Genomic DNA, 13926 nt, shown 5'->3' on the forward strand with positions numbered 1-13926 from the left:
TTCCACAATCTCACAAACACTTTCACAAAGAATGAAGAAATCCTCCCGCACTCGCCCTTCTTATACCTTCTGGAGGATTACAGTGGGGGCACTTGTGATGGGTCTCTCTCAGAGTGTTTACACTGCCCGCTCACCCTCACTGATATTCTATCTTTGAACTGCTGTAATATTGTCCTTTAGTAATATTGCTGCTCCTCCTCCTTTCCCTATTTCCCTGTCCTTTCTAAAGATTTTATAGACTTGAATATTAAGCTGCCATTCCTGTCCGGCTGGTAGTCAGGTCTCTGTAATGATTTAATGGAATTATTTAACTTTACTCAATGGCTGATGTGAGTTGCGGTAAAATGTATTTCCAGCTGGTCAAGTATTGCAGGGATCGACAATCTCTTCAGTCCGATATCAGGTGAAGAATTATTGGCTGGTGTGGAATTTCCATTGATTGGGGGTTGGCGAAATCGACTGGGCGGAAACAGGAACTGCAACAGAGCGAGAAAGGATCCGTCAGAAACCAGTGAAAATGAAGAACAAAATCCAACAGCCTGCAGTGTCTGTTCAGGATCTGATGTTTGGGAACTATTTTAATGTTGATCATTTTCAGCGATGGTGGTATAGTGGTGAGCATAGCTGCCTTCCAAGCAGTTGACCCGGGTTCGATTCCCGGCCATCGCAATTAAGTGTTCTTATTAGTTTATTTCCATCAGAAACTCTTAAGTTTACAATCGAATTTGATGCAGTTCAGTTGGAAATTGTTTCCAAGACAGAATCGAGTGTAATTGCAGTAAAATGTTATCAACCTTCATTTATTTTCCCTATCGAAGGAAAAGAGGAAAAACATGCTGGAAATACTGATTTGCCAAGGGTCGAATGAGAGTGAGGAAGGGAAATGATCTGTTAGCCTTTTTTGGAAGGGTGTTGGAATATAAGAGTGAGGAGGTCTTGCTGCAATTGTAGTATGAGGAAATATTGTGCAAAATTGGACAATATTGGTTGGAGTTTAGAAGAATGAGAGTTGATCGCATTGAAATGTATAAAATTCTTAGACGGCTTGACAGTGTGGATGCTGAGAGTCTGATTCCCCTGGCGGGAGAGTCAAGAACGAGAGCTCATACTCTCAAGATGAGGGGTCGGCCATTTAGGACCAACATGAGGAAACATTTCTTCACTCGAAGGATTGTGAATCTTTGGAATTCTCTACAACCCAGAGGGCTGTGGATGCTCAGTCGTTGAGTTATATTCAAAGCTGAGATCGATAGATTTTAAGAGAGCAACATGCATTATAAAGAGTTGGACGACCATGCATTATAAACATTGAGAGCACCATGCATTATAAAAGTGAGAGCACCATGCATTGTTATCAGTGAGAGCACCATGCATTTAAAAAAGTGAGAGCACCATGCATGACAAACAGTGAGAGCAGCATTGATTATGAACAGTGAGACCAATATGCATTTTAAACAGTTAGAGCACCGTGCATTATAAACAGTGAGAGCACCGTACATTATAAACAGTGAGAGCAACATGCATTATAAAAAGTGAGAGCACCATGCATTATAACCAGTGAGAGCACCATGCATTATAATCAGTGAGAGCAGCATTGATTATGAACAGTGAGACCAATATGCATTATAAACAGTGAGAGCACCATGCATTATAAACAGTAAGAGCACCGTGCATTATAAACAGTGAGAGCACCATGCACTATAAACAGTGAGAGAACCATGCATTGCAAACAGTGAGAGCAGCATTGATTATGAACAGTGAGACCACGATGCATTTAAAACAGTGAGAGCACCGTGCATTATAAACAGAGAGAGCACCATGCATTATAAGCAGAGAGAGCACCATGCATTGTAAACAGTGAGAGCACCATGCATTATAAACAGTGAGAGCACCATGCATTTTAAACAGTGAGAGCACCATGCATTTTAAACAGTGAGAGCACCACGCATGATAAACAGTGAGAGCACCGTGCACGATAAACAGTGAGAGCACCGTGCACGATAAACAGTGAGAGCACCATGCATTATATACAGTGAGTGCACCATGCATTACAAGCAGTGAGAGCACTATGCACATTAAACAGTGAGAGCACCATGCATTATAAACTGTCAGAACACCATGCATTATAAACAGTAGGAGCACAATGCATTATAAACAGTGAGAGCACCATGCATTATAAACAGTGAGAGCACCGTGCATTATAAGCAGTGAGAGCACAAAGCATTATAAACAGTGAGAGCACAATGCATTGAATGCAGTGAGAGCAACATGCATGATAAACAGTGAGAGCAACGTGCATTATAAACAGTGAGAGCACCATGCATTATAAACAATGAGAGCAACGTGCATTATAAACAGTGAGAGCACCATGCACATTAAACAGTGAGAGCACCATGCATTATAAACTGTCAGAACACCATGCATTATAAACAGTAGGAGCACAATGCATTATAAACAGTGAGAGCACCATGCATTATAAACAGTGAGAGCACTGTGCATTATAAGCAGTGAGAGCACAAAGCATTATAAACAGTGAGAGCACAATGCATTGAATGCAGTGAGAGCAACATGCATGATAAACAGTGAGAGCAACGTGTATTATAAACAGTGAGAGCACCATGCATTATAAACAATGAGAGCAACGTGCATTATAAACAGTGAGAGCACCATGCATTATAAACAGTGAGAGCACCATGCATTATAAACAGTGAGAGCAAGATACATTATAAACAGTGAGAGCACCATGCATTATAACCAGTGAGAGCACCATGCATTATAATCAGTGAGAGCAGCATTGATTATGAACAGTGAGACCAATATGCATTATAAACAGTGAGAGCACCATGCATTATAAACAGTAAGAGCACCATGCATTATAAACAGTGAGAGAACCATGCATTATACACAGAGAGATACCAAGCATTATATACAGTGAGAGCACGATGCATTATAAACAGTGAAAGCACCATGCATGATAAACAGTGAGCGCACCATGCATTATAAACAGTGAGAGCACGATGCATTATATACAGTGAGTGCACCGTGCATTACAAGCAGTGAGAGCACTATGCACATTAAACAGTGAGAGCACCATGCATTATAAACTGTCAGAACACCATGCATTATAAACAGTAGGAGCACAATGCATTATAAACAGTGAGAGCACCATGCATTATAAACAGTGAGAGCACTGTGCATGATAAGCAGTGAGAGCAACATGCATGATAAACAGTGAGAGCACAATGCATTGAATGCAGTGAGAGCAACATGCATGATAAACAGTGAGAGCAACGTGTATTATAAACAGTGAGAGCACCATGCATTATAAACAGTGAGAGCAACGTGCATTATAAACAGTGAGAGCACCATGCATTATAAACAGTGAGAGCACCATGCATTATATACAGTGAGTGCACCATGCCTTATAAGCAGTGAGAGCACTATGCACATTAAACAGTGAGAGCACCATGCATTATAAACAGTGAGATACCAAGCATTATAGACAGTGAGAGCACGATGCATTTTAAACAGTGAGAGGACCATGCATTTCAACCAGTGAGAGCATCATGCATTATAAACAGTGAGAGCGCCATGCATTATAAACAATGAGAGCGCCATGCATTATAAACAGTGAGAGCGCCATGCATTATAAACAGTGAGAGCGCCATGCATTATAAGCAGTGAGAGCACCATGCATTTTAAACAGTGAGAGGACCATGCATTATCAACAGTGAGAGACCAATGCATTTTAAACAGTGAGAGCACCATGCATTACAAACAGTGAGAGGAGCATTGATTATGAACAGTGAGACCAATATGCATTATAAACAGTGAGAGCACCTTGCATTAGAAACAGTGGGAGCACCATGCTTTATAAAGAGTGAGAGCAACATGCATTATAAACATTGAGAGCACCATGCATTGTAAGCAGTGAGAACACCATGCATTTAAAACAGTGTGAGCACCATGCATTATAAAGAGTGAGAGCCCCATGCATTTTAAACAGTGAGAGCACCGTGCATTATAAACAGTGAGAGCACCGTACATTTTAAACAGTGAGAGCACCTTGTATTTTAAACTGTGAGTGCACCTTGTATTTTAAACTGTGAGTGCACCTTGTATTTTGAACTGTGAGAGCACCGTGCATTTTAAACAGTGCACCTTGTATTTTAAACTGTGAGAGCACCATGCATTATAAATTGTGAGAGCACCATGCATTAAAAACAGTGAGAGCACCATGCATTGCAAACAGTGAGATACCAAGCATTATATACAGTGAGAGCACCATGCATTTTAAACAATGAGAGCACACTGCATGACAAACTGTGGGAGCACCATGCTTTATAAGCAGTGAGAGCACCATGCATTATAAACCGTGAGAGCACCATGCATTTAAAACAGTGAGAGCACCATGCATTTTAAACAGTGAGAGCACCATGCATTATGGGCAGAGAGAGCACCATGCATTTTAAACAGTGAGAGCACCGTGCATTATAAACAGTGAGAGCACCGTGCATTTAAAACAGTGAGAGCACCGTGCATTTTAAACAGTGAGAGCACCTTGTATTTTAAACAGTGAGAGCAACGTGCATGTTTATCAGTAAGTGCACCGTGCATTTTAAACAGTGAGAGCACCGTGCATTTTAAACAGTGAGAGCACCATGCATTATGAACAGTGAGAGCACCGTGCATTTAAAACAGTGAGAGCACCGAGCATTTTAAACAGCAATTGCACCTTGTATTTTGAACAGTGAGAGCACCGTGCATTTTAAACAGTGAGAGCACCGTGCATTTTAAACAGTGAGAGCACCGTGCATTTTAAACAGTGAGAGCACCGTGCATTTTAAACAGTGAAAGCACCTTGTATTTTAAACCGTGAGTGCACCTTGTATTTTAAACTGTGAGAGCACCGTGCATTTTAAACAGTGAGAGCACCGTGCATTTTAAACAGTGAGTGCACCTTGTATTTTAAACTGGAGAGCACCGTGCATTTTAAACTGTGAGAGCACCGTGCATTTTTAACAGTGAGAGCACCGTGCATTTTAAACAATGAGAGCACCGTGCATTTTAAACAATGAGAGCACCGTTCATTATAAACATTGAGTGCACCGTGCATTTTAAACAGTGAGAGCACCTTGTATTTTAAACTGTGAGAGCACCTTCTATTTTAAACTGTGAGAGCACCGTGCATTTTAAACAAGGAGAGCACCGTGCATTTTAAACAATGAGAGCACCGTGCATTTTAAACAGTGAGAGCACCGTGCATTTTAAACAGTGAGAGCACCGTTCATTATAAACATTGAGTGCACCGTGCATTTTAAACAGTGAGAGCACCGTTCATTATAAACATTGAGTGCACCGTGCATTTTAAACAGTGAGAGCACCTTGTATTTTAAACTGTGAGTGCACCTTGTATTTTAAACAGTGAGAGCACCGTGCATTTTAAACAGTGAGAGCAACGTGCATTTTTATCAGTAAGTGCACCGTGCATTTTAAACAGTGAGAGCACCTTGTATTTTAAACAGTGAGAGCACCTTGTATTTCAAACTGTGAGTGCACCGTGCATTTTAAACTGTGAGTGCACCTTGTATTTTAAACTGTGAGAGCAACGTGCATTTTAAACTGTGAGAGCACCATGCATTTTAAACAGTGAGAGCACCGTGCATTTTAAACAGTGAGAGCACCGTGCATTTTAAACAGTGAGAGCACCGTGCATTTTAAACAATGAGAGCACCGTGCATTTTAAACAATGAGAGCACCATACATTTTAAACAGTGAGAGCACCGTGCATTTTAAACAGTGAGAGCACCGTGCATTTTAAACAGTGAGAGCAACGTGCATTTTTATCAGTAAGTGCACCGTGCATTTTAAACAGTGAGAGCACCTTGTATTTTAAACTGTGAGTGCACCGTTCATTTTAAACAGTGAGAGCACCTTGTATTTTAAACTGTGAGAGCACCTTGTATTTTAAACAGTGAGAGCACCGTTCATTATAAACATTAATGCACCGTGCATTTTAAACAGTGAGAGCACCTTGTATTTTAAACTGTGAGAGCACCGTGCATTTTGAACAATGAGAGCACCATACATTTTAAACAGTGAGAGCACCGTGCATTTTAAACAGTGAGAGCACCGTGCATTTTAAACAGTGAGAGAACCGTTTATTTTAAACAGTGAGAGCACCGTGCATTTTAAACAGTGAGAGCACCGTGCATTTTAAACAGTGAGAGCAACGTGCATTTTTATCAGTAAGTGCACCGTGCATTTTAAACAGTGAGAGCACCTTGTATTTTAAACTGTGAGTGCACCGTTCATTTTAAACAGTGAGAGCACCTTGTATTTCAAACTGTGAGAGCACCTTGTATTTCAAACAGTGAGAGCACCTTGTATTTTAAACAGTGAGAGCACCGTTCATTATAAACATTAATGCACCGTGCATTTTAAACAATGAGAGCACCGTGCATTTTAAACAGTGAGAGCACCGTGCATTTTAAACAATGAGAGCACCGTGCATTTTAAACAATGAGAGCACCGTGCATTTTAAACAGTGAGAGCAACGTGCATTTTTATCAGTAAGTGCACCGTGCATTTTAAACAGTGAGAGCACCTTGTATTTTAAACTGTGAGTGCACCGTTCATTTTAAACAGTGAGAGCACATTGTATTTTAAACTGTGAGAGCACCTTGTATTTTAAACTGTGAGAGCACCTTGTATTTTAAACAGTGAGAGCACCGTTCATTATAAACATTAATGCACCGTGCATTTTAAACAGTGAGAGCACCTTGTATTTTAAACTGTGAGAGCACCGTGCATTTTAAACTGTGAGAGCACCTTGTATTTTAAACTGTGAGTGCACCGTGCATTTTAAACAGTGAGAGCACCTTGTATTTTAAACTGTGAGTGCACCGTTCATTTTAAACAGTGAGAGCACCTTGTATTTTAAACAGTGAGAGCACCTTGTATTTTAAACTGTGAGAGCACCTTGTATTTTAAACAGTGAGAGCACCGTTCATTGTAAACATTGAGTGCACCGTGCATTTTAAACAGTGAGAGCACCTTGTATTTTAAACTGTGAGTGCACCTTGTATTTTAAACAGTGAGAGCACCGTGCATTTTAAACAGTGAGAGCAACGTGCATTTTTATCAGTAAATGCACCGTGCATTTTAAACAGTGAGAGCACCTTGTATTTTAAACAGTGAGAGCACATTGTATTTCAAACTGTGAGTGCACCGTGCATTTTAAACTGTGAGTGCACCTTGTATTTTAAACTGTGAGAGCAACGTGCATTTTAAACTGTGAGAGCACCTTGTATTTTAAACTGTGAGTGCACCTTGTATTTTGAACTGTGAGAGCACCGTGCATTTTAAACAGTGCACCTTGTATTTTAAACTGTGAGAGCACCATGCATTATAAATTGTGAGAGCACCATGCATTAAAAACAGTGAGAGCACCATGCATTGCAAACAGTGAGATACCAAGCATTATATACAGTGAGAGCACCATGCATTTTAAACAATGAGAGCACACTGCATGACAAACTGTGGGAGCACCATGCTTTATAAGCAGTGAGAGCACCATGCATTATAAACCGTGAGAGCACCATGCATTTAAAACAGTGAGAGCACCGTGCATTTTAAACAGTGAGAGCACCGTGCATTTTAAACAGTGAGAGAACCGTTTATTTTAAACAGTGAGAGCACCGTGCATTTTAAACAGTGAGAGCACCGTGCATTTTAAACAGTGAGAGCAACGTGCATTTTTATCAGTAAGTGCACCGTGCATTTTAAACAGTGAGAGCACCTTGTATTTTAAACTGTGAGTGCACCGTTCATTTTAAACAGTGAGAGCACCTTGTATTTCAAACTGTGAGAGCACCTTGTATTTCAAACAGTGAGAGCACCTTGTATTTTAAACAGTGAGAGCACCGTTCATTATAAACATTAATGCACCGTGCATTTTAAACAATGAGAGCACCGTGCATTTTAAACAGTGAGAGCACCGTGCATTTTAAACAATGAGAGCACCGTGAATTTTAAACAATGAGAGCACCGTGCATTTTAAACAGTGAGAGCAACGTGCATTTTTATCAGTAAGTGCACCGTGCATTTTAAACAGTGAGAGCACCTTGTATTTTAAACTGTGAGTGCACCGTTCATTTTAAACAGTGAGAGCACCTTGTATTTCAAACTGTGAGAGCACCTTGTATTTCAAACAGTGAGAGCACCTTGTATTTTAAACAGTGAGAGCACCGTTCATTATAAACATTAATGCACCGTGCATTTTAAACAATGAGAGCACCGTGCATTTTAAACAGTGAGAGCACCGTGCATTTTAAACAATGAGAGCACCGTGAATTTTAAACAATGAGAGCACCGTGCATTTTAAACAGTGAGAGCAACGTGCATTTTTATCAGTAAGTGCACCGTGCATTTTAAACAGTGAGAGCACCTTGTATTTTAAACTGTGAGTGCACCGTTCATTTTAAACAGTGAGAGCACATTGTATTTTAAACTGTGAGAGCACCTTGTATTTTAAACTGTGAGAGCACCTTGTATTTTAAACAGTGAGAGCACCGTTCATTATAAACATTAATGCACCGTGCATTTTAAACAGTGAGAGCACCTTGTATTTTAAACTGTGAGAGCACCGTGCATTTTAAACTGTGAGAGCACCTTGTATTTTAAACTGTGAGTGCACCGTGCATTTTAAACAGTGAGAGCACCTTGTATTTTAAACTGTGAGTGCACCGTTCATTTTAAACAGTGAGAGCACCTTGTATTTTAAACAGTGAGAGCACCTTGTATTTTAAACTGTGAGAGCACCTTGTATTTTAAACAGTGAGAGCACCGTTCATTGTAAACATTGAGTGCACCGTGCATTTTAAACAGTGAGAGCACCTTGTATTTTAAACTGTGAGTGCACCTTGTATTTTAAACAGTGAGAGCACCGTGCATTTTAAACAGTGAGAGCAACGTGCATTTTTATCAGTAAATGCACCGTGCATTTTAAACAGTGAGAGCACCTTGTATTTTAAACAGTGAGAGCACATTGTATTTCAAACTGTGAGTGCACCGTGCATTTTAAACTGTGAGTGCACCTTGTATTTTAAACTGTGAGAGCAACGTGCATTTTAAACTGTGAGAGCACCTTGTATTTTAAACTGTGAGTGCACCTTGTATTTTGAACTGTGAGAGCACCGTGCATTTTAAACAGTGCACCTTGTATTTTAAACTGTGAGAGCACCATGCATTATAAATTGTGAGAGCACCATGCATTAAAAACAGTGAGAGCACCATGCATTGCAAACAGTGAGATACCAAGCATTATATACAGTGAGAGCACCATGCATTTTAAACAATGAGAGCACACTGCATGACAAACTGTGGGAGCACCATGCTTTATAAGCAGTGAGAGCACCATGCATTATAAACCGTGAGAGCACCATGCATTTAAAACAGTGAGAGCACCATGCATTTTAAACAGTGAGAGCACCATGCATTATGGGCAGAGAGAGCACCATGCATTTTAAACAGTGAGAGCACCGTGCATTATAAACAGTGAGAGCACCGTGCATTTAAAACAGTGAGAGCACCGTGCATTTTAAACAGTGAGAGCACCTTGTATTTTAAACAGTGAGAGCAACGTGCATGTTTATCAGTAAGTGCACCGTGCATTTTAAACAGTGAGAGCACCGTGCATTTTAAACAGTGAGAGCACCATGCATTATGAACAGTGAGAGCACCGTGCATTTAAAACAGTGAGAGCACCGAGCATTTTAAACAGCAATTGCACCTTGTATTTTGAACAGTGAGAGCACCGTGCATTTTAAACAGTGAGAGCACCGTGCATTTTAAACAGTGAAAGCACCTTGTATTTTAAACCGTGAGTGCACCTTGTATTTTAAACTGTGAGAGCACCGTGCATTTTAAACAGTGAGAGCACCGTGCATTTTAAACAGTGAGTGCACCTTGTATTTTAAACTGGAGAGCACCGTGCATTTTAAACTGTGAGAGCACCGTGCATTTTTAACAGTGAGAGCACCGTGCATTTTAAACAATGAGAGCACCGTGCATTTTAAACAATGAGAGCACCGTTCATTATAAACATTGAGTGCACCGTGCATTTTAAACAGTGAGAGCACCTTGTATTTTAAACTGTGAGAGCACCTTCTATTTTAAACTGTGAGAGCACCGTGCATTTTAAACAAGGAGAGCACCGTGCATTTTAAACAATGAGAGCACCGTGCATTTTAAACAGTGAGAGCACCGTGCATTTTAAACAGTGAGAGCACCGTTCATTATAAACATTGAGTGCACCGTGCATTTTAAACAGTGAGAGCACCGTTCATTATAAACATTGAGTGCACCGTGCATTTTAAACAGTGAGAGCACCTTGTATTTTAAACTGTGAGTGCACCTTGTATTTTAAACAGTGAGAGCACCGTGCATTTTAAACAGTGAGAGCAACGTGCATTTTTATCAGTAAGTGCACCGTGCATTTTAAACAGTGAGAGCACCTTGTATTTTAAACAGTGAGAGCACCTTGTATTTCAAACTGTGAGTGCACCGTGCATTTTAACCTGTGAGTGCACCTTGTATTTGAAACTGTGAGAGCAACGTGCATTTTAAACTGTGAGAGCACCATGCATTTTAAACAGTGAGAGCACCGTGCATTTTAAACAGTGAGAGCACCGTGCATTTTAAACAGTGAGAGCACCGTGCATTTTAAACAATGAGAGCACCGTGCATTTTAAACAATGAGAGCACCATACATTTTAAACAGTGAGAGCACCGTGCATTTTAAACAGTGAGAGCACCGTGCATTTTAAACAGTGAGAGCAACGTGCATTTTTATCAGTAAGTGCACCGTGCATTTTAAACAGTGAGAGCACCTTGTATTTTAAACTGTGAGTGCACCGTTCATTTTAAACAGTGAGAGCACCTTGTATTTTAAACAGTGAGAGCACCGTTCATCATAAACATTAATGCACCGTGCATTTTAAACAGTGAGAGCACCTTGTATTTTAAACTGTGAGAGCACCGTGCATTTTGAACAATGAGAGCACCGTGCATTTTAAACAGTGAGAGCACCGTGCATTTTAAACAGTGAGAGCACCGTGCATTTTAAACAGTGAGAGCACCATGCATTTTAAACAGTGAGAGCACCGTGCATTTTAAACAGTGAGAGCACCGTGCATTTTAAACAGTGAGAGCACCGTGCATTTTAAACAATGAGAGCACCGTGCATTTTAAACAGTGAGAGCACCGTGTATTTTAAACAGTGAGAGCACCGTGCATTTTAAACAGTGAGAGCAACGTGCATTTTTATCAGTAAGTGCACCGTGCATTTTAAACAGTGAGAGCACCTTGTATTTTAAACTGTGAGTGCACCGTTCATTTTAAACAGTGAGAGCACCTTGTATTTTAAACTGTGAGAGCACCTTGTATTTTAAACAGTGAGAGCACCGTGCATTTTAAACAGTGAGAGCACCGTGCATTTTAAACAATGAGAGCACCGTGCATTTTAAACAGTGAGAGCACCGTGTATTTTAAACAGTGAGAGCACCGTGCATTTTAAACAGTGAGAGCAACGTGCATTTTTATCAGTAAGTGCACCGTGCATTTTAAACAATGAGAGCACCGTGCATTTTAAACAGTGAGAGCACCGTGTATTTTAAACAGTGAGAGCACCGTGCATTTTAAACAGTGAGAGCACCGTGCATTTTAAACAGTGAGAGCACCGTGCATTTTAAACAGTGAGAGCACCGTGTATTTTAAACAGTGAGAGCACCGTGCATTTTAAACAGTGAGAGCAACGTGCATTTTTATCAGTAAGTGCACCGTGCATTTTAAACAGTGAGAGCACCTTGTATTTTAAACTGTGAGTGCACCGTTCATTTTAAACAGTGAGAGCACCTTGTATTTTAAACTGTGAGAGCACCTTGTATTTTAAACAGTGAGAGCACCGTTCATTATAAACATTAATGCACCGTGCATTTTAAACAGTGAGAGCACCGTGCATTTTAAACAGTGAGAGCACCGTGCATTTTAAACAGTGAGAGAACCGTTTATTTTAAACAGTGAGAGCACCGTGCATTTTAAACAGTGAGAGCACCGTGCATTTTAAACAGTGAGAGCAACGTGCATTTTTATCAGTAAGTGCACCGTGCATTTTAAACAGTGAGAGCACCTTGTATTTTAAACTGTGAGTGCACCGTTCATTTTAAACAGTGAGAGCACCTTGTATTTCAAACTGTGAGAGCACCTTGTATTTCAAACAGTGAGAGCACCTTGTATTTTAAACAGTGAGAGCACCGTTCATTATAAACATTAATGCACCGTGCATTTTAAACAATGAGAGCACCGTGCATTTTAAACAGTGAGAGCACCGTGCATTTTAAACAGTGAGAGCACCGTGCATTTTAAACAATGAGAGCACCGTGAATTTTAAACAATGAGAGCACCGTGCATTTTAAACAGTGAGAGCAACGTGCATTTTTATCAGTAAGTGCACCGTGCATTTTAAACAGTGAGAGCACCTTGTATTTTAAACTGTGAGTGCACCGTTCATTTTAAACAGTGAGAGCACATTGTATTTTAAACTGTGAGAGCACCTTGTATTTTAAACTGTGAGAGCACCTTGTATTTTAAACAGTGAGAGCACCGTTCATTATAAACATTAATGCACCGTGCATTTTAAACAGTGAGAGCACCTTGTATTTTAAACTGTGAGAGCACCGTGCATTTTAAACTGTGAGAGCACCTTGTATTTTAAACTGTGAGTGCACCGTGCATTTTAAACAGTGAGAGCACCTTGTATTTTAAACTGTGAGTGCACCGTTCATTTTAAACAGTGAGAGCACCTTGTATTTTAAACAGTGAGAGCACCTTGTATTTTAAACTGTGAGAGCACCTTGTATTTTAAACAGTGAGAGCACCGTTCATTGTAAACATTGAGTGCACCGTGCATTTTAAACAGTGAGAGCACCTTGTATTTTAAACTGTGAGTGCACCTTGTATTTTAAACAGTGAGAGCACCGTGCATTTTAAACAGTGAGAGCAACGTGCATTTTTATCAGTAAATGCACCGTGCATTTTAAACAGTGAGAGCACCTTGTATTTTAAACAGTGAGAGCACATTGTATTTCAAACTGTGAGTGCACCGTGCATTTTAAACTGTGAGTGCACCTTGTATTTTAAACTGTGAGAGCAACGTGCATTTTAAACTGTGAGAGCACCATGCATTTTAAACAGTGAGAGCACCGTGCATTTTAAACAGTGAGAGCACCGTGCATTTTAAACAGTGAGAGCACCGTGCATTTTAAACAATGAGAGCACCGTGCATTTTAAACAATGAGAGCACCTTGTATTTTAAACCGTGAGTGCACCTTGTATTTTAAACTGTGAGAGCAACGTGCATTTTAAACAGTGAGAGCACCGTGCATTTTAAACAGTGAGAGCACCGTGCATTTTAAACAGTGAGTGCACCTTGTATTTTAAACTGGAGAGCACCGTGCATTTTAAACTGTGAGAGCACCGTGCATTTTTAACAGTGAGAGCACCGTGCATTTTAAACAATGAGAGCACCGTGCATTTTAAACAATGAGAGCACCGTTCATTATAAACATTGAGTGCACCGTGCATTTTAAACAGTGAGAGCACTTTGTATTTTAAACTGTGAGAGCACCTTCTATTTTAAACTGTGAGAGCACCGTGCATTTTAAACAAGGAGAGCACCGTGCATTTTAAACAATGAGAGCACCGTGCATTTTAAACAGTGAGAGCACCGTGCATTTTAAACAGTGAGAGCACCGTTCATTATAAACATTGAGTGCACCGTGCATTTTAAACAGTGAGAGCACCTTGTATTTTAAACTGTGAGTGCACCTTGTATTTTAAACAGTGAGAGCACCGTGCATTTTAAAC

At 40.2% G+C, this 13926-nt stretch overlaps 1 non-coding gene across 1 annotated transcript; it reads left to right on the forward strand.

Annotated features, from left to right (window-relative positions):
* Nucleotides 1–597: 597 nt before the first annotated feature.
* Nucleotides 598–669, forward strand: trnag-ucc (transfer RNA glycine (anticodon UCC)). The gene has a single exon. It is a non-coding gene; the product is annotated as a tRNA-Gly (tRNA).
* The last annotated feature ends 13257 nt before the right edge of the window (nucleotides 670–13926 follow it).

This window comes from Heptranchias perlo, unplaced genomic scaffold (assembly GCF_035084215.1).
Source record: "Heptranchias perlo isolate sHepPer1 unplaced genomic scaffold, sHepPer1.hap1 HAP1_SCAFFOLD_47, whole genome shotgun sequence".
Classification (NCBI taxonomy): Eukaryota; Metazoa; Chordata; class Chondrichthyes; order Hexanchiformes; family Hexanchidae; genus Heptranchias; species Heptranchias perlo.